At 42.9% G+C, this 26,400-nt stretch overlaps 1 protein-coding gene across 2 annotated transcripts in view; it reads right to left on the reverse strand.

The window, feature by feature from the left end:
• Nucleotides 1-26,400, reverse strand: part of AGBL4 (AGBL carboxypeptidase 4) — a 1,613,281-nt gene that overhangs the window by 1,513,924 nt on the left and 72,957 nt on the right. The gene's annotated exons all lie outside the window — the stretch shown is intronic.

Raw genomic sequence — 26,400 nt, forward strand, 5'->3', positions numbered from 1 at the left:
CAAAACAATATGAGCTTTACTACAGCATAACAGTGTGTTTGTCAAACTGGTCTGACTTTAATATATGAAAAGGAAGAAAGATATTTATCAGAGTTGATTAAAAAAAAATCCCGTATTCACGGCAGAACTGTCCTTTGGAGTTATGACTGGAAATCTGATAAAACATAATCGCTCGGTAAAGGTTTCACATACAACTTTGGTTATTATTTTCTCGTTTTAGGACTTTAAAGGGAGTCTGTCAAGTAAAATGACATTATGATGTAAGTATATCTCCACATAGAGACGTTTGCTCTATTAAGAATTTTACTTTTCATTCCGTAACCTATTGCAAAAAGTAAATATTGACTTTTTAACGAGCCTTGCAATATGACTTGAGATAAAAGTCAAATCGAAATTTACAGACATGGTGTTTCAGAGTGTTGCCCCTCATCAGTGCCACGGCTAGGTCACCATACTTTGCACTGATGAGGGGCAGCACCCTGAAACACCATGTCTTCAAATTGAGATTCTGTTTTGGCTTTTATCCTAAATCATATTGCAAGGCTCGTTAAAGAGTCGATATTGACTTTTAGGATCACTGCTTCCAATAGGTGGCTCTGGAGTTCATGCATGGCTTATAAGTCTCCTCACTCTGACATGCCAGGCTTGACTTGTCCTTCTCCACAAGGAAAAACTTTACACCTTTCATTGCATAATCCATGGTTCTCCATTTCAAGGAAGCATTCCTTAAATGTTTATACAAATTAAGTGTCCGCTGCAGCGTGGGCAGAACCACTTAGCCTCGCGCACTTTCCTTTGGCCAGCCACTTCTATCCCCCAATCTTCTTAACACCACTGGCATCATTTGGGCCAGCTCGACTGAAATCTTGCATACATTTTTAAATAGATCTTAGACCTGATGACTCAACCAAGATACATTGGTCACTGATTCATCGTTGCTGAATCTATACTGTTTGCTATCTGCTTCTTTTTAGCGGCTTTAGTATTTATACCTTACTTCCTATACATTTTGCACCATTTTTTAAGTTGTCTTTTCCTTAAAAACTTTATGTTTTAGACAGATTCATGAAAATGTGACTTTTTCCAAATTTATTTTTTGCAATTTTTTTTTTTTAAAGGATTTGTGACTTTTGTTGATAAAAAGTTACGAAAACTGGTTAAAGACAAAAATAAAGAACATTTTTTTATTTTGCAGCAAATTTACGAACAGCATGCGTAATTTTGAAGAATTGGCACCAAAAAATGTCAGCGGATTCCATAAGTTAAAAAAAGAAAAGTGACTTCAATAAATGACAAATGATGAATTGGGACCGTAGGACCTGACTAGAATGTTCAAATGCGAGTGTCTGATTCATGTTGCCCATTGCTTGCCCATGAATCTCCCAACAAGATCCCTTTAACCCCTAAACAAACCTGTAATATACATTATTTTCCTCACAGGTCGCATGCGAGGTATATTAATATGAGACTTAGATGTTACACTGCGAGCATCTATCAGTAACAGCAGCGACCAGAGCAAGATCTGATAGCTGCTGTTTAACCATTTAAATACTGCTTTAAATCCCTCCCTGAGAGTGGCATTTAAATGGCCTTCTTGCAAATGCTGTCATCAGGGCTGTGGGGTCTGTAAGCCAAACCTCCAACTCCTCAATTTCCATGACACCGACTCCGACTCCTCCAAAATGAGCTCCGACTCCGACTCCACGACTCTGACTCCACAGCCCTGGCTCTCATGCATCGGCTTCCATCAGCTGCATGCTGACCCCTCTAGATGTTTATTGACGGGAGCCAATAGGTTTCCATTGCAGCTGGGGGGCTTGCTCAGTGTCAATGACACTATATAATGCAATACAATTGCAATTTAAACAATTGCAAGTTCAAGTCCGAAAAGAGACAGTATTTAAATACCAGCATTGCCATTGTTCAGTAGCAACACTTCCCCCCCAAAAAATGCAAAAAAAAAATCAAAATGTTGTATTCATTCTAAAACATTATCAATCAAAAATACAGCTCAGAGTGTAAAAAAAACGACCCCTCGCACAAACCCACGGATGGGAAAATAAAAGTTACACTTCTCAGAAACTTTCTCAGAAAGGTTTTATTACAAAGATCTGAATTTATTTTAAAAGTTAGAATATAACATATTTAAAAATATCTAAAAAAAATATAAAAAATATATAAAATATAAAAATTATACAAAATATATTACCAATATATAGAAAATATAGGAAAACCCCTTATATATTTGGTATAGCTGTAATCGTACTGAACTGCAGAATCATGGTCATTTTTACAATACTATAAATGCTGTAAATACAAAAAAAAAACTAAAAAACACAAATGATTTATTGCAGAGGGTTTTTTTCACCATTTCACCCCACTTGGAATATTTTTCTTATTTTTCAGTATAATATATATGATAAAATGAATGGTGTTATTCAAAACTACAACTAGTTCCACATACGAAAAAAAGGTTACGTCAATGGAAAAATTAAAAAATAAGTTACAGCTCTTGAAAAAAGGGGAAGAAAAAACAAAAGGAGAAAACTGAAATATCGCCAGGTCTTGAAAGGGTTACTAAACCAGAATAGTTTTTGATTAGAATTTCCTTTATTGCAAACGTACCATGGATACAGCTCAAATCCTTCTCAATTCCAAAAACTCAGAAATTTAGCAATTTTAATAAAAGATTGCACAAGAGAACAACGTTCGTTTGCATATATTACACTCGGGTCTCGGATAGTCAGAGGCAAATGTTGAAAGCATGTAGCGGATGTGAAGAGGGGACGCTCTCTTCAAAAATTAAATAGTAATACTCGGGGATTTTTAATAGAATACTCCGGTAGAATCTGTCAGTTTACGTGACAAGCTGTCATTTATAAGTATTCGTATTATTAAGGTGCCAAATACATTCACATTTTATATTCATCTTTTAGTCACATAAATACAGAAGTTTTGACATGCTTAAATCAAAACTTCAAGCAATGTAGAATTAAATTATATTAATATTCCTTGTAAATCTGTGTTTACTCTGCATTTCCTGCCAATATGTTTACAATATGGCTTCGTCAGTCGTACCGCTCGCTCGGATTTTTACTGTAATTGTAGTCTAGGAAGGATTCATTATTGGAATTAATACCACTGAGGATGAAGTTTATGAGCCAGCCGAGAGTAAGCAGTCAGAGGATAATATTTCAGAGAAAATAATACAGTACAGTAACTGACGCGAGGGATACAACAAGAATACACAAGAAAATTACATCAAAAGCAAGTGGTTTCAGAGCTACGGAAAAGTTTTTTTTATAGGGGTTGTCCATTTTGTACTATCCTAATTTGGTTGTAGGTTGGACAGGTTCTCCTTAAGGTCCCTGTACAGATTAGATAGCAGCTGGTCTAACGCTTGCTGAAGGCTACAGTGGGGAAAATAAGTATTTGATACACTGCCGATTTTGCTAGTTTTCCCACCTACAAAGAATGGAGAGGTCTGTGATTTTTATTGTAGGCACACTTCACCCGTGAAAGACAGAATCTAAAAATAAGAAAAACAGAAAATCGCATTTTCTGAAATAAGTATTTGATACAATAGAAAAACAGAACTTAATATTTGGTGCAGAAACCTTTGTTTGCAATTACAGAGGTCAGACGTTTCCTGTAGTTCTCGGCCAAGTTTGCGCACACTGCCGATTACCGGAGAAACCCAGCAACGACTACTGGAAAGGGAGACAGCCACAGAAGGGAGCAAGGCCCGGCAATGGAGACTGAGTAACATTTTTCTACCTGACTAGGCTTCATAAAGTCCAGTTAGAACTATTAACCTAGTGTATTGCATCCATTAAACATCTCGCTACATTTTAGGTGCACCAAAAAAAGGTGAGTTGTACAAAAATTACTGTTGTTTACATGAGTTTTTACTACTAACTTACAAATGTTAAGAAGTTCTCCCAGCAAAAATATTTTGTTAATTCTTTCTAATTATGGGTATAGTTCAGCGTAAATGTATTAAAATACTAATTGTCTTTCGTGGTGTCCAGTCCTCTTCTAGACCAAGTGAACTGAAGTCAGACTAGCCAGCTCACGTAAGGGTTTCCGTGTGGACCTAGTCACCTTCTCAATCTGTCTATGACTAAACCTAGCTTTATTAATGGACTTAGTCTAGCTCTATTTACTTTACTTCCAAACATAGCCCAGAATGGTTTTTGGATAAACAGGGATTTTATTCTCGTGTTTCTTCTGGGTTGAACAAACTATGAGTGCTACAACCAATAATCAGCCGCTGATTGTCTTCAACGTTCACGTGACACCCCTTGATATCAGCAGACTGAAGAGCGGTGTTGTTCCAGAAGGTAAGTATCAACTTTTATTTCTTTTTCTCACCTCCCCGGAGGTCCTATAGTAGACAACTCTTTTAAAAGGTTTGTACGTACAGTAGAACCTCTAATTTAATTTTCTAGCATCTGACCAACAGCTATCTATAGCAGAGGTGTCAAACTGCATTCCTCGAGGGCCCCCAACAGATCATGTTTTCAGGATTTCCTTGTATTGCACAGGTGATAATCTAATCACCTGCACAGAATGATTCCAGCACCTTGTGGAATGCTAAGGAAATCCTGAAAACATGACCTGTTGGCGGCCCTCGAGGAATGCAGTTTGACACCTCTGATCTATAGTGTACGGGCACCTTAAGAAGAGCCGTACGAGTATTATCCTTACTTGCTTAGTTAAGGTGCACATGAGAAAGACTTAAACACAAAAGAAACCAGATGTCATCAATATTGTATGCAAATAATGAGCAGATTTAGAGCTGCACACTGACCGGCAGCAATAAGCTGGAACCACATTTTGTTAATAAAGCTGAAAAATTGTTCACTGGTAAAGGTTCACCTTTTATTCACAAAGAGGGACTATTCATTTAATCGTTGCATTATGAGTGCAAAATCCCCTAAAATGGCTTGCAATTTTAAAACGACTTTTCTACATGCAATAATGATTTGAACAGGTGAAAAAATGAATGTTAAGTCACCATATGCTTAATTTCCACAGAGCCATTTACACCAGGATCAAAGCCTTAAATATTTTTCAATTCTAGAGAAACCGAATAAAAAGAAGAAATACACAGGTAGGTATAAGCAAAAAAAAAATAAATCATCAGAATATACGCACTAGAAAAATGAAATGGGCATCAGTCTGAGTTGATATATATTTACGTGCCTAGGGTCGTTAGTGAATTTTTCTTAATCTGGAAGACCTTCCACACTTCTCCTCAAAGAATTGAAGACAATTTGCCATGTTTCATCACCAATTGCAATGGGCCCAGATTAGTGGGATATTTTGTGATCAGGTTATTGTTAGTTGACATTTTTAATAAAATAGGATTTTCTAAAATCACGCAGTTACATAGCACAATTGAAAAGAGACACCTGTCCATGAAGTTCAACTTAAGGATCGATTAAGAGAATGGAGGTGCATCCATAATGACCTAGCATGGCCTAATCCCAAGTTTCGATTGACAGGGTCAACATTCAGTAAAAAAAAAATTATATATTCACATAAGTATCAATGTTATTTTCTTCTAAAAAAAGTATCTAAGCCTTTTTAAAATCATCACCGCTTCCCGCTATGACTAGCTCCTGAAGACGGCTGTTCCACCAATTAATAGTTCTTCTGGGAAAGAAGGAGAGTGAACTATGGAGAGTGAACCTTTTTTTTTCTCCAGTTGGAGGGAGTGCCCTCTTGTCTTTTGAGGGGTGTTACGTGAAAGTTTTTGACCATAGTTGTACAATTTAATCATGATTTAGACCTGTCTTCTCAAGACTAAATCATTTGAATTCTTTTAATCTTTACTATTATAGATAATCCTCCTGGAGTCTTATCAGCTTTGTGGACGTTCTTCATACTTTTTCTAGCTCCACAGTATCCTTTCTCAGAACAGGTGCCCTTAACTGAACCGCATAGTATTTCAGATGAGGCTCCACTAATACTGTACAAAGTGGTTGTATTACCTATCGGTCCTGAGAGTTAACATCTCTTTTAATACACCTGAATATCCTACTAGACTTAGAAGCTGCTGATTGACACTGCATGAGGTTCTAGAAGTACACCAAGATCCTTCTTTATAAGTGACTCTCCTAGTTTTACTCCCCCTAGAAAATAAGGTGCCCCCAGAAACCTGTAGTGGAGATAGTTTGGAGACGCCTATACATATTAGTTGATTGTCCAGTCGCATAAAAATCAGCATGTTCAACCAGTATTCATCAAATGTGTATAGCTACCTTAGGCACTACTGAGATCAGAATCCAAGCAACTTGTCCCTATAAAACGTAAGTCACCCATGATTAGATTATCCTATCCAAATAAGAATAATAGTCTGAGATTTCTGATCCAACAACAGTGGTCAAATCAAATTCTGACATTTAGAAGCTCCAATTAAATCACATGAGATAAAATCTTATAAAAATCATACGTGTGCTTAGGTCTAAGGGATAAAGTTTCTCCTTGTGGAGAGTGACATACCAGCTCTGGTTTGTCAAGGTAAGGAGGCTTATTCACTGTGCAATGCTCCTCTGGGAAATTTTATATGCAAATTGCCTCTTCAGAGAGAAAGAGGACTTGAACTCTATAGCGCCACCTGTTGGAAGTTGCGATCCTACAAGTCACAATCAACCCTTTAACGAGTCTTGCAATATGACTTAGGATAAAAGCCAAATCAGAATCTCAATTTGTCTGTAAGCATTTCTGGTTTGGCCATGTTCATTTGGTTGGTTTCAGTCTGAGAAGAACACAGGGACACAACCACTTGCAATATTGTGGTGGATCCCTTCCTTAAAAGGAAGAACTATATTATTTTTGTTACTATGGGCCTAAAAACTAACCAGCAGGTGGTTGCTTATAGAGGCAACTACCTGTCTGTTCAACCCGGCACCAACTCAGAGTAGTCACTAACCGCTCCTGCCAGCGATTCAGCTGCTCCATGTAAACAGAGCAACTCTTCTTCTTCCAGGCTCCATTCTTGACATCATGCTGATTGACTGTGTGGTCCCCGCAGTTAGGCGGTGGAGAGCTGGCTATCAATCGGCATGTCATCAGCAGTCACACCTCGTCAACAGAGCAGAACGGATGAGAAGCCGCTGCTCTGTTGCTGTGATGTCAGCGGATGCTGCTGAATCGCTGGCAGGAGCCATCTGTGACTGCTCTATGCTGCCAGAAATTGGCGCCGGACACAGAAGGCAAGTAAATAGCAACTACCTGCTTGCTAGTTCTTAGGTCCATAGTAAAAAAAAATTAAATAGTCCTAGATAACCCCATTAAGCATATTATTTAGCAGCGTGGAGTAGGAGGACATTTCTACCTTCTCATTTTTATATTCTTTCATACTGGCTTTTATCTGCTGCTGAAAGATTTCACAATTACCACCATTATCTCTGCTGCTCCTTCTCCAGTAATACTCACCAACTATACACTGAAGGTGCGTGCCTACTACTCAGATTTAACCTCCAACACTTCTAGCCCCAACACTTCCCCCGAAACACCACCATGTATCTAAGGTATCTCCTTGGTGTGTGACATTCTGATTGATGGGGGAGGTACAGATTCTGAATTTACTTCCAGCCTCTGCATGTTCCTTAGTGCTACAACATAAAAAGTCCCTACATGTAGCTAAAAAATGCACACCTAGAAGGGGAGCCGCTGTACTGTGATTTTCTATTACAGCATTGTAACTATTCCAATAGCCTAAGACAGAACAGTAACTTTTTCTTCTCGCTTGAATATCTATAACTATAATTAATCAATAATAGCTCTCACAGCCCAGTGATTCTATCCCTGTAGGTAATGCATTTGCTGAAGAAAAGGCCATATAAATGTTAAAGTATACGTGCTAATTCTGTGCTGTGTCAAGTGTGACAGGAGAGTGCAGTAAACCTCTAAATTGGCAATAAATGCGTTACATAAATAGATGCAATGAAAGAATGAGCTGTATTGTGTCACTGACTACTCCTACGACTACAGGACCAGCCATTTAAAAAGTAATCGACAAGAGCCTATGTTATTACAAAGAACAATAAAAAGATGGGGTAATAAAAGCCGCTACAGTATGCTGGATCATGTACGATTTACCTATACGTTCTGCTGGAGACAAAAATAGCAAAATAGCTAAAATGACAGAGACCGATATCCTACGGGAAGAAGAGAAGAAAATGATGCCTCGCAGCGTGAAAACGTCAAACTCCACTTGTGACCAACAATGGTCTACATCCTAACGCTGCAACGCTCACCACGGATGTCCGCGCAGGCGGCAGGCGACCTTCAGATTCTGTTTATTTTGTATTTACCTTTATTTTATTATATCTGCCATAGAAATAAAAGTCATTACTCCTTCGTCATCTCTGGATTCATCTTGGAGTTTTTCCGAACACTTTTTTTTAAGTTATTGTGGCAGTTAGGAGTGCAGACCTGTGGCTGGAATATGCTGACCTCGCATTATTCTCATATTCTTTAATGATTACAATTGTAAAACGCTACTAAAAAGGAGCTTTGTAATTTACTTGTTCTTCTAAATCCTCTCTAGTCTCAAGAATGGAGTGATATTTAATTTTATACTTTATTACCTAGATTTTGCCTAGATTACCGACCATCACTGCGGTCTATCAGCGGTGGTTGAACATGCTCAGTGCTTACTAGTGATGAACGAACGTGCTGGGATAAGGTGTTATCTGAGCATGCTCGGGTGCTAAGCTAGTGACTTCAGCATGGTCTAAAAATATGTTTGAGTCCCCGCGGCTGAATGTCTCGTGGCTGTTCGATTACCAAACAAACAGGCTGTCCTACAGCCGCGAGATATGCAGGCGTGGGGACTCGAACATATTTTTTGAGCATGCTGAAGACACTCGGTTAGCACCCGAGCATGCTCAGATAACACCTTATCCCTGTGACAATGCTGCTGGTCCAAGCTGTCAATCAAGCAGGAGCGCACTGCCACTACAGGAAGCCAGGAGGCTGGGGAGTAGTGCGCTCCTGCACAACATAATGAGAACACTCCTTTAAGCTGACAGATACTGTAAGTTTCAATTATTATTTCAAGTATATGGCCAGCTTAAAGGGAACCTACCAGAAGCTTTGGGATCACAAGTAATCACATTGCTGGATAAGGTAGTGAAACATACCTTCCGCATCATAAAAGGATTTTATAAGAAAATCAACTTTGAAGCTTTATGTAAAGAATCTGCAAATCCACCAAGAACAGATGATTTCCAACTAGTGCACCAATCATCTACATTATTCTCAGTCTAGCACCACCCTCATAGGCTTCACTGACACCTTTTTTTAACCGTAGAGGGCAGGGGGAAAACAATCGCAGCCATAGAGGGTGCAATCACTACCAGGCCCATGCTGGAGGGGGCCTGACGACGTCAGTGCCAACTTCGTCCAAGGACGCACATCCAGATGAATTTTCTTGCAGCGCAGGGACCCCCGGCTCTCTGTACTGCAATATACACTGCCGGACAATCAGAGGACGGCAGCTGACATCATGCGTCATCATAGCAGGCACACCGATGTCAGTTGCCGGCCTCTGCGACGACAACTGACGAGGACGCTGCGTGTCATGGGAGCAGAGGAAGGTGTGAAGAAAGATTGGGGATTGTTTTTTATGCAGAGGCAGAATGAGGAACATGTATACCAGTAAGGGGCCCAGGATGGGAGGCATATATACCAGGATGGGAGACATATTCCATGATGGAGGACATATACACCAAGATAGGGGACATATATATAAGGAAGGGGACCAGGATAAGGGACACATATTCCAAGATGGGGGATATATATACCAGGTTGGGAGACATATATACCAGGAAGTGGTCCAAGATGGAGGACATACAGTGCCTTGCGAAAGTATTCGGCCTCCTGGAGCTTTTCAACCTTTTCCCACATATCATGCTTCAAACATAAAGATACCAAATGTAAATTTTTGTGAAGAATCAACAACAAGTGGAACACAATTGTGAAGTTGAATGAAATGTATTGGTTATTTTAAATTTTTGTGGAAATTCAAAAACTGAAAAGTGGGGCGTGCAATATTATTCGACCCCCTTTACTTTCAGTGCAGCAAACTCACTCCAGAAGTTCATTGTGGATCTCTGAATGATCCAATGTTGTCCTAAATGCCTAATGGTGATAAATATAATCCACCTGTGTGTAAACAAGTCTCCGTATAAATGCACCTGCTCTGTGATAGTCTCAGGGTTCTGTGTGAAGCACAGAGAGCATCATGAAGACCAAGGAACACAACAGGCAGGTCCGTGATACTGTTGTGGAGAAGTTTAAAGCCGGATTTGGATACAAAATGATTTCCAAAACTTTAAACATCCCAAGGAGCACTGTGCAAGCGATCATATTGAAATGGAAGGAGTATCATACCACTGCAAATCTACCAAGACCCGGCCATCCCTCTAAACTTTCATCTCACACAAGGAGAAGACTGATCAGAGATGCAGCCAAGAGGCCCATGATCACTCTGGATGGACTGCAGAGATCTACAGCTGAGGTTGGACAGTCTGTCCATAGGACAACAATCAGTCATACACTGCACAAATCTGGCCTTTATAGAAGAGTGGCAAGAAGAAAGCCATTTCTCAAAGATATCTATAAAAGTGTTATTTAAAGTTTCCAACAAGCCACCTGGGAGACGCACCAAACATGTGGAAGAAGGTGCTCTGGTCAGATGAAACCAAAATCGAACTTTTTGGCAACAATGCCAAATGATATGTTTGGCGCAAAGGCAACACAACTCATCACCCTAAACACACCATCCCCACTGTCAAACATGGTGGTGGCAGCATCATGGTTTGGGCCTGCTTTTCTTCAGCAGGGACAGTGAAGATGGTTAAAATTGATGGGAAGATGGATGGAGCCAAATACAGGACCATTCTTGAAGAAAACCTGTTAGAGTCAGCAAAAGACCTGAGACTGGGACGGAGATTTGTCTTCCAACAAGACAATGATCCCAAACATAAAGCAAAATCTACAATGGAATGGTTCACAAATAAACGTATCCAGGTGTTAGAATGGCCAAGTCAGAGTCCAGACCTCAATCCAATCGAGAATCTGTGGAAAGAGCATAAAACTGCCGTTCACAAACGATCTTTATCAAACCTCACTGAGCTCGAGCTGTTTGCCAAGGCAGAATGGGCAAGAATTTCAGTCTCTCGATGTACAAAACTGATAGAGACATACCCCAAGCAACTTGCAGCTGTAATCGCCGTAAAAGGTGGCACAACAAAGTATTAAGTTAAAGGAGCCAAATAATATTGCACGCCCCACTTTTCTGTTTTTTGAATTTCCACAAATATTTAAAATAACCAAAAAATTTCATTCAACTTCACAATTGTGTTCCACTTGCTGCTGATTCTTCACCAAAAATTTACATTTGGTATCTTTATGTTTGAAGCATGATATGTGGGAAAAGGTTGAAAAGTTCCAGGGGGCCGAATACTTTCGCAAGGCACTGTATATACCAGGATAGAGGATATATATATCAGGAAGGGACCCAGGATAGGAGACAAATATACCAGTACAGGAGACATATCCCAGGATGGAGGACATACTGTATAACAGTATGAGGAAAATTTATACCTGGAAAGGGACCAGGAGAGACTGACATATTTACCTGGAAGGGGCCCAGGGTGGGTGAACACATATGTCTTTATAGGATTTAGAACACTACAAGGGCCCATTCATCTGACCAACATGCAGGACAGGGCTCTGGACCAAATTTTGCAATGGAAAATCCATTTATGGCATGGTGGGTATGTTGAAAGTTGTCTTTTACTTCCTTACCCAAAAATGTAATTAGGTTGGTGACCCTAAAACTCTTGGCAAGTGCCCTTGAAGTCTTAAGGCTTGGCTATCGGATTTTCCTTTGCACAAAAATACTATTGTGGAACGATTCAGAACTCGATACAGCAAGACCTCATTTCACAGTCATTTTTCTTCTCATTGCTGTACATATAAAAACAAATTCACAGTAAAAATCTAAGAATTGTAGCTGATTTTAACTGAGAGATACATTTTTGTTGCTCAGCGATACATTTTTTTTGCTCACCCTACAGCCAAGAAGTTGCCAGTCTGCCCTGGGCCGTGGATCAAATAAGGTTCAAAATTTTTAAAGGAAATGGCAGACGCTGAGGGGCACACAGTTCTTATCTTCTGTTAAATTCTGTTTTAGCGAGCTGGCCGTACTTCCAGGATCCATCAATATAGCACAGGGGTTAAAGATACCAAACCGTACAGCAATGCAGTAATATAGCTGGGATTTTGCTATTTCTGATTTATATTATAATAAGTGGCAGGTGTACACCATATGCCATGCTAAAAAAAAATTCTGATGTTTTGAGAAAACGAAAAGCAAACTGTGTACATGTGTAGGTGCGTAAGCATACCTGATTAAAACGCCGTACAAAAATATCATTCTAGGCTTCAACAAATCTGCTTGGCATCCCATAAATAGATCCTGTTTATTGTTTGCTAAATGTTATCTCCTAAAATATGTTACATATGGACAACGAACGGAACAGAGGACGGAGAACGAAGACACCCTACTGTGCTGGAAGCTCTAGAGTATTCCATTCAGCTACTTACTATTAAAAAGGTTGGTTCCAATTCAGACATTAGTGGCCAAAAATGTCTAATAGATTCCAGTCCCACCTCTGATACCTGCATCTATCTTGAGAAGTGTCGGGAGAGGTGGCCATAAATGCAGGGCGGCCTCCTCTCCATTTCTAGTGCCAAGAGAGAGGGCCACGTTCTCGAAATAGAATTTGGACCTGCGTCTATGAAACCTTTAAGGCATATTCTATGGATGTGAAAATAAATGTTCAACCCTTTGGAATTCACTGTCCTATTTTAGTATAGGGATCCTTTCACAAAAAAATATGGTTTTAAGAGGGATTCCCTTCCCAAAAATCCTACCTCAATATGTAGTAGGTGTAATACCTCCAATTAAAAATTAAGTATAGTTCTTTTGATTCGATATGTTGCCTACCCAATGTGCAGGGCATTGCAGTAGCTTAGGTATCCATGGTTACGACCACTCATATAGTAACAGCTGTTAATGGTCAGAACCTAAGCTACTAAATAACAGCTCATTTTTCATTGATACATTCCTGTCATGATCCAGACCGGGTTTTGAGTCCTGTTTTCCCTTTTTCCCGGTCTGGTCAGGTCAAGAGTTAACCTTTCTCAGCCTCTGTCTGGGTCAAGATTGGCTATTTATGTGCTTCCTGCAGGCGATGTCAGTTATAGTTTTTGCCTAGTGCTGCGGTAGCTGACTGATTGCTCTGATTTGTCCTACTGCGTTTGCTGTCTGAACCCGTGTCTCTGTTTTCCCTATTCCCGTCTTGACTCCATGTTTCCCTTTAGTGTGCTGACTCCCTGGTTTTGACTTGGCTTGTATCCTGACCGGCTTCTGTCTTTTATCTTTTGGCTTATCCGCTCCTGACTGTTACTGAATCCCTGGTTTGTCTCTGACCGTGAGTTTGCTTATTCCTTTTGTACTGCGCTACAGTCTAGGATTTGACCCGGCTTGTTTGACTATTCTGCTGCCACCCGTGGTAGCTTCACTGCTGCACTGCAGGCCAGCTCTGTTTAGGTGCAGTCCTGCTTCCACTCTACTGCCATCTAGTGGAGCCTGCACCTACCTGCATTGTAGCAGCACGGCAATTCCCTTTAACGGTTCATTCACATGCTTGTATTGCTCCAAGTTGTTATGGGATGTCCAGATAAGTCTTTGCGACCGTTCTTTACCTCCATTATGCCTTAGATTCCATATGTTTTTTTTGGGGGGTAGAATTTGGACGGTGCGCTTTACCGGACCCCCCATTTTCTCCTCCAGAAGCTTTGCACTTTATTCATGTGATTTTCATAAAATGAGGCACCTTGGTAAATACAAAGGCATATAAAAACTGCATTTTGTATTTCTGATACACTGTTTATGAGATTATGTAGTGGGTATTTTATTCAAACCTTTCAACTGTAAGACTACTCTTACTGAGTGTATTGGGGGACACTCGCTTGGCCGCGATATTCAGCACACGGGCACGGGTTTTTAAAACAAAACGGTCCATGCGGTTTATTATGCCTCATAAACCATACCATGAGCAGTCCGTTTACATACTGAACCAGGTTATCACTTCAAGTTTCAGACCCTTATTCTGTGGCAACTAAACACGCTGGTCCTCACTGACCAGTTGCCGTGGGTTACCACACAGTTCATGATACAAGTACCAACAGTTTACGGAGGTACCTTATGAGAGCTCCTGCTCCCTCTGCTGACTCCTTGTCAGTCCTCTCTCCTGAGGAAACTGCCTTACGGGGTTCACCAACTTGCCTGGCCGGCACACATCAGTCAGTCCAGAGCCACCGAAGGCCGGTAGCTTCCCCAACACCGATCATCCAGGTCCACAGTCTCTCAGGTGCTCCAAGAAGACTCCACTCACAGGAGCTTCTAACACAGACTGTCCAGGACCATGATCACACTGTGCTCTTCAGAACGTCCATCCCACCTGGGACCGTCCACCACAGAGGCATGTGGCCTGTCTGGGTGCTATTCAGGACTTAGTCCAACACCCAGGCCACCAGGTCCAAACCATGTGCATACACAGCCCATGCACAGGCCCTCAGGAACCCCCCTGTGACCCACACCCTGGTCACGTTATGTACCTGTAACCACACCCACAGTAATGGATCACATGGGCTGGTCACGTGATCCTGACATCACTGCAGGTCGATCCTCACGGCCTCAATACGACTCCGTGCACATACCGGGGAGACCATGCAGCGCCCCCTACCTGTTACAGGGGTCACTGCATCACACAACACATAAAAAATGCACATTCATTGCCATGCTCGTTACATAGGTAGATTTACAAAGGCAGAACACAGCTGGAAACAATTATAGTTAATGCCGAGACCCCATTGTATGGTGTAAAGTATAGTAATATTGATGGCAACATAAGGGGATTGGATTTATGTCCTTAAAAACTTTACAGAAGAACAAGGGTTTATGGCAAGTGTAAATATATTTCAAGTGGGAAGACCTACAGGTATTAAAGAGAGTCTGTCAGCGGGATTCCACACCCCAAGCCACGTATATGCACATGTACTGTAGCTCTTTAAATGACGAGTCCAACAATATCTTTACATGGCCAGTCCAATAGACACGTGCCTGAGGCTTCTCTGTTGTGAAATTGGATTTTGGGCTCCCCCGGTGGCCACTGGTGGAATTGAACTGGTGTGCATCATCCTCTCTGTTCACCTGTTTCCATCAGGATGTGGGAGTCGCTATTTAGCCTTGCTCCTCTGTCACTTCCATGCCGGTCAACATTGTAATCAGAAGCCTTTCTGTGCATGTTCCTGCTGCTAGACAACTCCCAGCTAAGTTGGACTTAGTCCTTGTTTGTTTTTGCATTTTGTTCCAGTTCACAGCTGTAGTTTCGTTTCTGTGTCTGGAAAGCTCTTGTGATCTGAAATTGCCACTCTGATGTTATGAGTTAATACTAGAGTCTTAAAGTAATTTCAGGATGGTATTTTGATAGGGTTTTCAGCTGACCATGAAAGTGCCCTTTCTGTCTTCCTGCTATCTAGTAAGCGGACCTCAATTTTGCTAAACCTATTTTCATACTACGTTTGTTATTTCATCTAAAATCACCGCCAATATTTGTGGGGGCCTCTGTCTGCCTTTCGGGGAAATTTCTCTAGAGGTGAGCCAGGACTATATTTTCCTCTGCCAGGATTAGTTAGTCCTCCGGCCGGCGCTGGGCGTCTAGGGATAAAACGCAGGCTACGCTACCCGGCTACTGTTAGTTGTGCGGCAGGTTTAGTTCATGGTCAGTTTAGTTTCCATCCTTCCAAGAGCTAGTTCGTATGTTTGCTGGGCTATGTTCTCTTGCCATTGAGAACCATAACAGTTTGACCGGCCTAAAAGGGTTAAATTAATTGACAGAGAAAGGAGAGAAAAGAGAAGTCTGCTGAAGATTTTTTTTTTTTTTTTTTTTTTCTCAGTTCTGAGTGTGCTTGTAATTGAATCTCTTGCAAGTCTGCCTATATTGCAGCCTTTCTCTCTCTCTCTCCTTCTAATCCTGGAATGGCTCTGTGTTCACCTGTTTAAAATGGATATTCAGAGTTTAGCTGCAGGTTTGAATAATCTCACCACGAAAGTTCAAAACTTACAAGATTTTGTTGTTCATGTTCCTATATCTGAACCTAGAATTCCTTTGCCTGAATTTTTCTCGGGGAATAGATCTTGCTTTCAAAATTTCAAAAATAATTGCAAGTTGTTTTTGTCCCTGAAATCTCGCTCTGCTGGAGATCCTGCTCAGCAGGTCAGGATTGTGATTTCTTTGCTCCGGGGCGACCCTCAGGATTGGGCTTTTGCATTGGCTCCAGGGGATCCTGCGTTGCTCAATGTGGATGCGTTTTTTCTGGCCTTGGGGTTGCTTTATGAGGAACCTCAGTTAGAACTTCAGGCGGAAAAGGCCTTGATGTCCCTATCTCAGGGGCAAGACGAAGCTGAAATATACTGCCAGAAATTCCGTAAATGGGCTGTGCTTACTCAGTGGAATGAGTGCGCCCTGGCGGCGAATTTCAGAGAGGGTCTCTCTGATGCCATTAAGGATGTTATGGTGGGGTTCCCTGTGCCTGCGGGTCTGAATGAGTCCATGACAATGGCTATCCAGATCGATAGGCGTCTGCGGGAGCGCAAACCTGTGCACCATTTGGCGGTGTCTACTGAGAAGACGCCAGAGAATATGCAATGTGATAGAATTCTGTCCAGAAGTGAACGGCAGAATTTTAGACGAAAAAATGGGTTGTGCTTCTATTGCGGTGATTCAACTCATGTTATATCAGCATGCTCTAAGCGTACTAAGAAGCTTGATAAGTCTGTTTCAATTGGCACTTTACAGTCTAAGTTTATTCTATCTGTGACCCTGATTTGTTCTTTATCATCTATTACCGCGGATGCCTATGTCGACTCTGGCGCCGCTTTGAGTCTTATGGATTGGTCCTTTGCCAAACGCTGTGGGTATGATTTGGAGCCTCTTGAAACTCCTATACCCCTGAAGGGGATTGACTCCACCCCATTGGCTAGCAATAAACCACAATACTGGACACAAGTAACTATGCGGATTAATCCGGATCACCAGGAGATTATTCGCTTTCTTGTGCTGTATAACCTACATGATGTGTTGGTGCTTGGATTGCCATGGCTGCAATCTCATAACCCAGTCCTTGACTGGAAAGCTATGTCTGTGTTAAGCTGGGGATGTAAGGGGACGCATGGGGACGTACCTGTGGTTTCCATTTTATCATCTATTCCCTCTGAGATTCCTGAATTCTTGACTGAATATCGTGACGTTTTTGAAGAACCTAAGCTTGGTTCATTACCTCCGCACCGGGAGTGCGATTGTGCCATAGATTTGATTCCGGGTAGTAAATACCCTAAGGGTCGTTTATTTAATCTGTCTGTGCCTGAACATACTGCTATGCGAGAATATATAAAGGAGTCCTTGGAAAAGGGACATATTCGTCCTTCGTCATCTCCCTTAGGAGCCGGTTTTTTCTTTGTGGCTAAGAAAGATGGCTCTTTGAGGCCGTGCATTGATTATCGGCTTTTGAATAAAATCACGGTTAAATATCAATATCCGTTGCCACTGCTGACTGATTTGTTTGCTCGCATAAAGGGGGCCAAGTGGTTCTCTAAGATAGATCTTCGTGGGGCGTATAATTTGGTGCGAATTAAGCAGGGGGATGAGTGGAAAACCGCATTTAATACGCCCGAGGGCCACTTTGAGTATTTGGTGATGCCTTTTGGTCTTTCAAATGCCCCTTCAGTCTTTCAGTCCTTTATGCATGACATTTTCCGTGATTATTTGGATAAATTTATGATTGTGTATCTGGATGATATTTTGATTTTTTCGGATGACTGGGACTCTCATGTCCAGCAGGTCAGGAGGGTTTTTCAGGTTTTGCGGTCTAATTCCTTGTGTGTGAAGGGTTCTAAGTGCGTTTTTGGGGTTCAAAAGATTTCCTTTTTGGGATATATTTTTTCCCCCTCTTCCATCGAGATGGATCCTGTCAAGGTTCAGGCTATTTGTGATTGGACGCAACCCTCTTCTCTTAAGAGTCTTCAGAAATTTTTGGGCTTTGCTAACTTTTATCGTCGATTTATTGCTGGTTTTTCTGATGTTGTTAAACCATTGACTGATTTGACTAAGAAGGGTGCTGATGTTGCTGATTGGTCCCCTGCTGCTGTGGAGGCCTTTCGGGAGCTTAAGCGCCGCTTTTCTTCCGCCCCTGTGTTGCGTCAGCCTGATGTTGCTCTTCCTTTTCAGGTTGAGGTCGACGCTTCTGAAATCGGAGCTGGGGCGGTTTTGTCGCAGAGAAGTTCCGATTGCTCCGTGATGAGACCTTGTGCTTTTTTCTCGCGTAAATTTTCGCCCGCCGAGCGGAATTATGATGTTGGGAATCGGGAGCTTTTGGCCATGAAGTGGGCTTTTGAGGAGTGGCGTCATTGGCTTGAGGGGGCTAGACATCAGGTGGTGGTATTGACTGACCACAAAAATCTAATTTATCTTGAGTCCGCCAGACGCCTGAATCCTAGACAGGCGCGCTGGTCGTTGTTTTTCTCTCGGTTTAATTTTGTGGTGTCCTACCTGCCGGGTTCTAAGAATGTTAAGGCGGATGCCCTTTCTAGGAGTTTTGAGCCTGACTCCCCTGGTAATTCTGAACCTACAGGTATCCTTAAGGATGGAGTGATATTGTCTGCCGTTTCTCCAGACCTGCGGCGGGCCTTGCAGGAGTTTCAGGCGGATAGACCTGATCGTTGCCCACCTGGTAGACTGTTTGTTCCTGATGATTGGACCAGTAAAGTCATTTCTGAGGTTCATTCTTCTGCGTTGGCAGGTCATCCTGGAATCTTTGGTACCAGGGATTTGGTGGCAAGGTCCTTCTGGTGGCCTTCCCTGTCTCGAGATGTGCGAGGCTTCGTGCAGTCTTGTGACGTTTGTGCTCGGGCCAAGCCTTGTTGTTCTCGGGCTAGTGGATTGTTGTTGCCCTTGCCTATCCCGAAGAGGCCCTGGACGCACATCTCGATGGATTTTATTTCGGATCTTCCTGTTTCTCAGAAGATGTCTGTCATCTGGGTGGTGTGTGATCGTTTCTCTAAGATGGTCCATTGTTGTGAATTTGGATTCTGGGCTCCCCCGGTGGCTACTGGTGGAATTGAACTTGTGACATCATCTTCCCTGTTCACCTGTTCTGATTAGATCTGGGTGTCGCTATATAACCTGGCTTCTCTGTTAGATGCTTGCCGGTCAACAATGTTATCAGAAGCTTCTCTGTGCTTGTTCCTGCTCCCAGACATCTACTAGATAAGTTGGACATTCGTCCATGTTTTGTTTTTGTATTTTGGTTCCAGTTCACAGCTGCAGTTTTGTTACTGTGTCTGGAAAGCTCTTGTTGATCAGGAATTGCCACTCTGGTATTATGAGTTAATGCCAGAGTCCTAAAGTAATTTCTGGATGTGTTTTGTTAGGGTTTTCTACTGACCATGAAAGTATGCTTTCTGTCTTCTGCTATCTAGAAAGCGGACCTCAAATTTGCTAAAACTATTTTCCTGCTGCGTTTGTTATTTCTTCTAAAATCACCGCCAATATATGTGGGGGGCCTCTGTCTCCTTTTTTTGGGCATTTCTCTAGAGGTGAGTCAGGTCTTATATTTCCCTCTGCTAGCATTATTTAGTTCTCCGGCCGGCGCTGGGCATATAGGGATAAAAAGTAGGACATGCTACCTGGCTACTTCTAGATGATGCGGTAGGTTTAGTTCATGGTCAGTATAGTTACATCTTCCAAGAGCTTGTTCCTATAGAGGCTTATGCTAGTTCTCTGGCCATGGAGATCATGACAGTTTGACCGGCCCACTAAAGGGTTAAAATCCTTGGCTGAGAAAGGAGAGAAATAAGAAGTCTGCTGAGAGTTTTTTTTTTTTTTTTTTTTTTTTTTTCTCTGTGCTCTTAATTGGATCACTTGCCAGTCTGTCTATGCTGCAGTCTTTCTTTTTTTTCTCTCTCCTTATAATCTTTGAATGGCTTTGTGTTCACCTGTTAATAATGGATCTTCAGAGTGTAACTGCAGGTTTGAATAATCTCACCACGAAAGTACAAAATTTGCAAGATTTTATTATTCATGCTCCGGTATCTGAGCCGAGAATTCCTTTGCCGGAATTCTTCTCAGGGAATAGATCTAGCTTTCAGAATTTTAGAAATAATTGTAAGCTATTTTTGTCCCTGAAATCTCGTTCTGCTGGAGACCCTGCACAGCAGGTTGGGATTGTGATTTCCTTGCTCCGCGGCGACCCTCAAGACTGGGCTTTTGCATTGGCACCAGGGGATCCTGCGTTGCGCAATGTGGATGCGTTTTTTTTGGCCTTGGGCTTGCTGTATGAGGAACCTCATTTGGAACTTCAGGCAGAAAAAACTTTGATGTCCCTATCGCAGGGGCAAGATGAAGCTGAAATTTACTGCCAAAGATTCCGTAAATGGTCTGTGCTTACTCAGTGGAATGAGTGTGCCTTGGCGGCTACTTTCAGAGAGGGTCTCTCTGATGCCATTAAGGATGTTATGGTGGGGTTCCCTGTGCCTGCGGGTCTGAATGAGTCCATGACAATGGCCATTCAGATCGATAGGCGTCTGCGGGAGCGCAAACCAGTGCACCATCTGGCGGTGTCCACTGAGAAGACGCCAGAAAGCATGCAGTGTGATAGAATTCTGTCCAGAAGCGAGCGGCAGAATTTTAGACGGAAAAATGGGTTGTGTTTCTATTGTGGGGATTCTACTCATGTTATATCAGCATGCTCTAAGCGTACTAAAAAGCTTGATAAATCCGTTTCCATTGGCACTTTACAGTCTAAATTTATTTTGTCTGTGACCCTGATTTGCTCTTTGTCATCTATTACTACTGACGCCTATATCGACTCTGGCGCCGCTTTGAGTCTTATGGATTGGTCCTTTGCCAATCGTTGTGGGTATGATTTAGAGCCTTTGGAAACTCTTATTCCTCTGAAGGGGATTGACTCCACCCCATTGGCTAATAATAAACCACAATACTGGACACAAGTGACTATGTGTATTAATCCGGATCACCAGGAGACTATTCGTTTTCTGGTGCTGTATAATCTACATGATGATTTGGTGCTGGGATTGCCATGGCTGCAGTCTCACAACCCAGTCCTTGACTGGAGAGCTATGTCTGTGTTGAGCTGGGGATGTAAGGGGACTCATGGGGACGTACCTTTGGTGTCCATTTCATCATCTATTCCCTCTGAAATCCCTGAGTTCCTGTCTGATTATCGTGACGTCTTTGAAGAACCCAAGCTGGGTTCACTACCTCCGCACCGTGAGTGCGATTGTGCTATAGATTTAATTCCAGGTAGTAAATACCCAAAGGGTCGTTTATTTAATCTGTCTGTGCCTGAACATACTGCTATGCGAGAATATATAAAGGAGTCCTTGGAAAAGGGACATATTCGTCCATCGTCATCTCCCTTAGGAGCCGGTTTTTTCTTTGTGTCAAAAAAAAGACGGCTCTTTGAGACCATGTATTGATTATCGGCTTTTGAATAAAATCACGGTTAAATATCAATACCCATTGCCGTTGCTGACTGATTTGTTTGCTCGCATAAAGGGGGCCAAGTGGTTCTCTAAGATTGATCTCCGTGGGGCGTATAATTTGGTGCGGATCAGGCAGGGGGATGAGTGGAAAACCGCATTTAATACGCCCGAGGGCCACTTTGAGTATTTGGTGATGCCTTTTGGTCTTTCTAATGCCCCTTCAGTCTTCCAGTCCTTTATGCATGATATTTTCCGCGATTTTTTGGATAAATTTATGATAGTGTATCTGGATGATATTCTGATTTTTTCGGATGACTGGGACTCTCATGTCCGGCAAGTTAAGAGGGTTTTTCAGGTTTTGCGGTCTAATTCTCTGTGTGTCAAGGGTTCTAAGTGCGTTTTTGGGGTTCAGAGAATTTCCTTTTTGGGATATATTTTTTCTCCCTCTTCCATTGAGATGGATCCTGTCAAGGTTCAAGCTATTTGTGATTGGACGCAGCCCTCTTCTCTTAAAAGTCTTCAGAAATTTTTGGGCTTTGCCAACTTTTATCGTCGATTTATTTCTGGTTTTTCGGATGTCGTTAAGCCATTGACCGATTTGACTAGACAGGGTGCTGATGTTGCTAATTGGTCCCCTGATGCTGTGGAGGCCTTTCAGGAGCTTAAGCGCTGTTTTTCTTCTGCCCCTGTGTTGCGTCAGCCTGATGTGACTCTTCCTTTTCAGGTTGAGGTCGACGCTTCTGAGATCGGAGCTGGGGCAGTGTTGTCGCAGAAAAGTTCTGACTGCGCCGTGATGAGGCCTTGTGCCTTCTTTTCCCGTAAATTTTCGCCCGCTGAGCGGAATTATGATGTTGGGAATCGGGAGCTTTTGGCCATGAAGTGGGCGTTTGAGGAGTGGCGCCATTGGCTCGAGGGGGCCAGACATCAGGTGGTGGTATTGACTGACCACAAAAATTTGATTTATCTTGAGACCGCCAGGCGCCTGAATCCTAGACAGGCGCGCTGGTCATTATTTTTTTCTCGGTTTAATTTTGTGGTATCGTACCTACCAGGTTCTAAGAATGTTAAGGCGGATGCCCTTTCTAGGAGTTTTGAGCCTGATTCACCTGGCAACTCTGACCCCACAGGTATTCTTAAGGAGGGAGTTATCTTGTCAGCCGTTTCTCCAGACCTGCGGCGGGCCTTGCAGGAGTTTCAGGCGGATAGACCGGATCGTTGTCCGCCTGATAGGCTGTTTGTTCCTGATGATTGGACCAGTAAAGTCATCTCTGAGGTGCATTCTTCTGCGTTGGCAGGTCATCCTGGAATTTTTGGTACCAGGGATTTGGTGGCAAGATCCTTCTGGTGGCCTTCCCTGTCACGAGATGTGCGAGGCTTTGTGCAGTCTTGTGACGTTTGTGCTCGGGCCAAGCCTTGTTGTTCTCGGGCTAGTGGATTATTGTTGCCCTTGCCTATTCCTAAGAGGCCTTGGACACACATCTCGATGGATTTTATTTCAGATCTGCCTGTTTCTCAGAAGATGTCTGTCATCTGGGTGGTGTGTGACCGTTTTTCTAAGATGGTTCATTTGGTTCCCCTGCCCAAATTGCCTTCTTCTTCCGAGTTGGTGCCCCTGTTTTTTCAAAATGTTGTTCGTTTGCATGGTATTCCTGAGAATATCGTTTCTGACAGAGGAACCCAATTTGTGTCTAGATTTTGGCGGGCATTTTGTGCTAGGATGGGCATAGATTTGTCTTTTTCGTCTGCTTTTCACCCTCAGACTAATGGCCAGACCGAGCGGACTAATCAGACCCTGGAGACATATCTGAGGTGTTTTGTGTCTGCTGACCAGGATGATTGGGTTGCTTTTTTGCCATTGGCGGAGTTCGCCCTCAATAATCGGGCCAGCTCTGCCACCTTGGTTTCCCCGTTTTTCTGTAATTCGGGGTTCCATCCTCGATTTTCCTCCGGTCAGATGGAATCCTCGGATTGTCCTGGAGTGGATGCGGTGGTGGAGAGATTGCATCATATCTGGGGGCAGGTGATGGACAATTTAAAGTTGTCCCAGGAGAAGACTCAGCTTTTTGCCAACCGTCACCGTCGTGTTGGTCCTCGGCTTTGTGTTGGAGATTTGGTGTGGTTGTCTTCTCGTTTTGTCCCTATGAGGGTCTCATCTCCTAAGTTTAAGCCTCGGTTCATCGGTCCGTATAAAATATTGGAGATTCTTAACCCTGTTTCCTTCCGTTTGGACCTCCCTGCATCCTTTTCTATTCATAACGTTTTTCATCGGTCGTTATTGCGCAGGTATGAGGCACCGGTTGTGCCTTCCGTTGAGCCTCCTGCTCCGGTGTTGGTTGAGGGTGAGTTGGAGTACGTTGTGGAAAAAATCCTAGACTCCCGTGTTTCCAGACGGAGACTCCAGTATCTGGTCAAGTGGAAGGGATATGGCCAGGAGGATAATTCTTGGGTCACTGCATCTGATGTTCATGCCTCTGATCTGGTTCGTGCCTTTCATAGGGCCCATCCTGATCGCCCTGGTGGTTCTGGTGAGGGTTCGGTGCCCCCTCCTTGAGGGGGGGGTACTGTTGTGAATTTGGATTCTGGGCTCCCCCGGTGGCTACTGGTGGAATTGAACTTGTGACATCATCTTCCCTGTTCACCTGTTCTGATTAGATCTGGGTGTCGCTATATAACCTGGCTTCTCTGTTAGATGCTTGCCGGTCAACAATGTTATCAGAAGCTTCTCTGTGCTTGTTCCTGCTCCCAGACATCTACTAGATAAGTTGGACATTCGTCCATGTTTTGTTTTTGTATTTTGGTTCCAGTTCACAGCTGCAGTTTTGTTACTGTGTCTGGAAAGCTCTTGTTGATCAGGAATTGCCACTCTGGTATTATGAGTTAATGCCAGAGTCCTAAAGTAATTTCTGGATGTGTTTTGTTAGGGTTTTCTACTGACCATGAAAGTATGCTTTCTGTCTTCTGCTATCTAGAAAGCGGACCTCAAATTTGCTAAAACTATTTTCCTGCTGCGTTTGTTATTTCTTCTAAAATCACCGCCAATATATGTGGGGGGCCTCTGTCTCCTTTTTTTGGGCATTTCTCTAGAGGTGAGTCAGGTCTTATATTTCCCTCTGCTAGCATTATTTAGTTCTCCGGCCGGCGCTGGGCATATAGGGATAAAAAGTAGGACATGCTACCTGGCTACTTCTAGATGATGCGGTAGGTTTAGTTCATGGTCAGTATAGTTACATCTTCCAAGAGCTTGTTCCTATAGAGGCTTATGCTAGTTCTCTGGCCATGGAGATCATGACAGTCCATTTGGTTCCCCTGCCTAAGTTGCCTTCTTCTTCCGAGTTGGTTCCTCTGTTTTTTTAAAATGTGGTCCGTTTGCATGGTATTCCGGAGAATATCGTTTCTGACAGAGGTACCCAATTCGTGTCTAGATTTTGGCGAGCATTCTGTGCTAGGATGGGCATAGATTTGTCTTTCTCGTCTGCTTTCCATCCTCAGACTAATGGCCAGACCGAGCGGACGAATCAGACCTTGGAGACATATTTGAGGTGTTTTGTGTCTGCAGATCAGGATGATTGGGTTGCTTTTTTGCCTTTAGCGGAGTTTGCCCTCAATAATCGGGCCAGTTCTGCCACCTTGGTGTCTCCCTTTTTCTGTAATTCGGGGTTTCATCCTCGATTTTCTTCTGGTCAGGTGGAATCTTCGGATTGTCCTGGAGTGGATGCTGTGGTGGAGAGGTTGCATCAGATTTGGGGGCAGGTAGTGGACAATTTGAAGTTGTCCCAGGAGAAGACTCAGCTTTTTGCCAACCGCCGGCGTCGGGTTGGTCCTCGGCTTTGTGTTGGGGACTTGGTGTGGTTGTCTTCTCGTTTTGTCCCTATGAGGGTTTCTTCTCCCAAGTTTAAGCCTCGGTTCATCGGCCCGTACAAGATATTGGAGATTCTTAACCCTGTGTCCTTCCGTTTGGACCTCCCTGCATCTTTTTCTATTCATAATGTTTTTCATCGGTCATTATTGCGCAGGTATGAGGTACCGGTTGTGCCTTCCGTTGAGCCTCCTGCTCCGGTGTTGGTTGAGGGCGAGTTGGAGTACGTTGTGGAAAAAATCTTGGACTCCCGTGTTTCCAGACGGAAACTCCAGTATCTGGTCAAATGGAAGGGATACGGTCAGGAGGATAATTCTTGGGTGACTGCCTCTGATGTTCATGCCTCCGATTTGGTCCGTGCCTTTCATAGGGCTCATCCTGATCGCCCTGGTGGTTCTGGTGAGGGTTCGGTGCCCCCTCCTTGAGGGGGGGGTACTGTTGTGAAATTGGATTTTGGGCTCCCCCGGTGGCCACTGGTGGAATTGAACTGGTGTGCATCATCCTCTCTGTTCACCTGTTTCCATCAGGATGTGGGAGTCGCTATTTAGCCTTGCTCCTCTGTCACTTCCATGCCGGTCAACATTGTAATCAGAAGCCTTTCTGTGCATGTTCCTGCTGCTAGACAACTCCCAGCTAAGTTGGACTTAGTCCTTGTTTGTTTTTGCATTTTGTTCCAGTTCACAGCTGTAGTTTCGTTTCTGTGTCTGGAAAGCTCTTGTGATCTGAAATTGCCACTCTGATGTTATGAGTTAATACTAGAGTCTTAAAGTAATTTCAGGATGGTATTTTGATAGGGTTTTCAGCTGACCATGAAAGTGCCCTTTCTGTCTTCCTGCTATCTAGTAAGCGGACCTCAATTTTGCTAAACCTATTTTCATACTACGTTTGT

This window comes from Ranitomeya variabilis, chromosome 8 (assembly GCF_051348905.1).
Source record: "Ranitomeya variabilis isolate aRanVar5 chromosome 8, aRanVar5.hap1, whole genome shotgun sequence".
In the NCBI taxonomy this organism is placed as follows: domain Eukaryota; kingdom Metazoa; phylum Chordata; class Amphibia; order Anura; family Dendrobatidae; genus Ranitomeya; species Ranitomeya variabilis.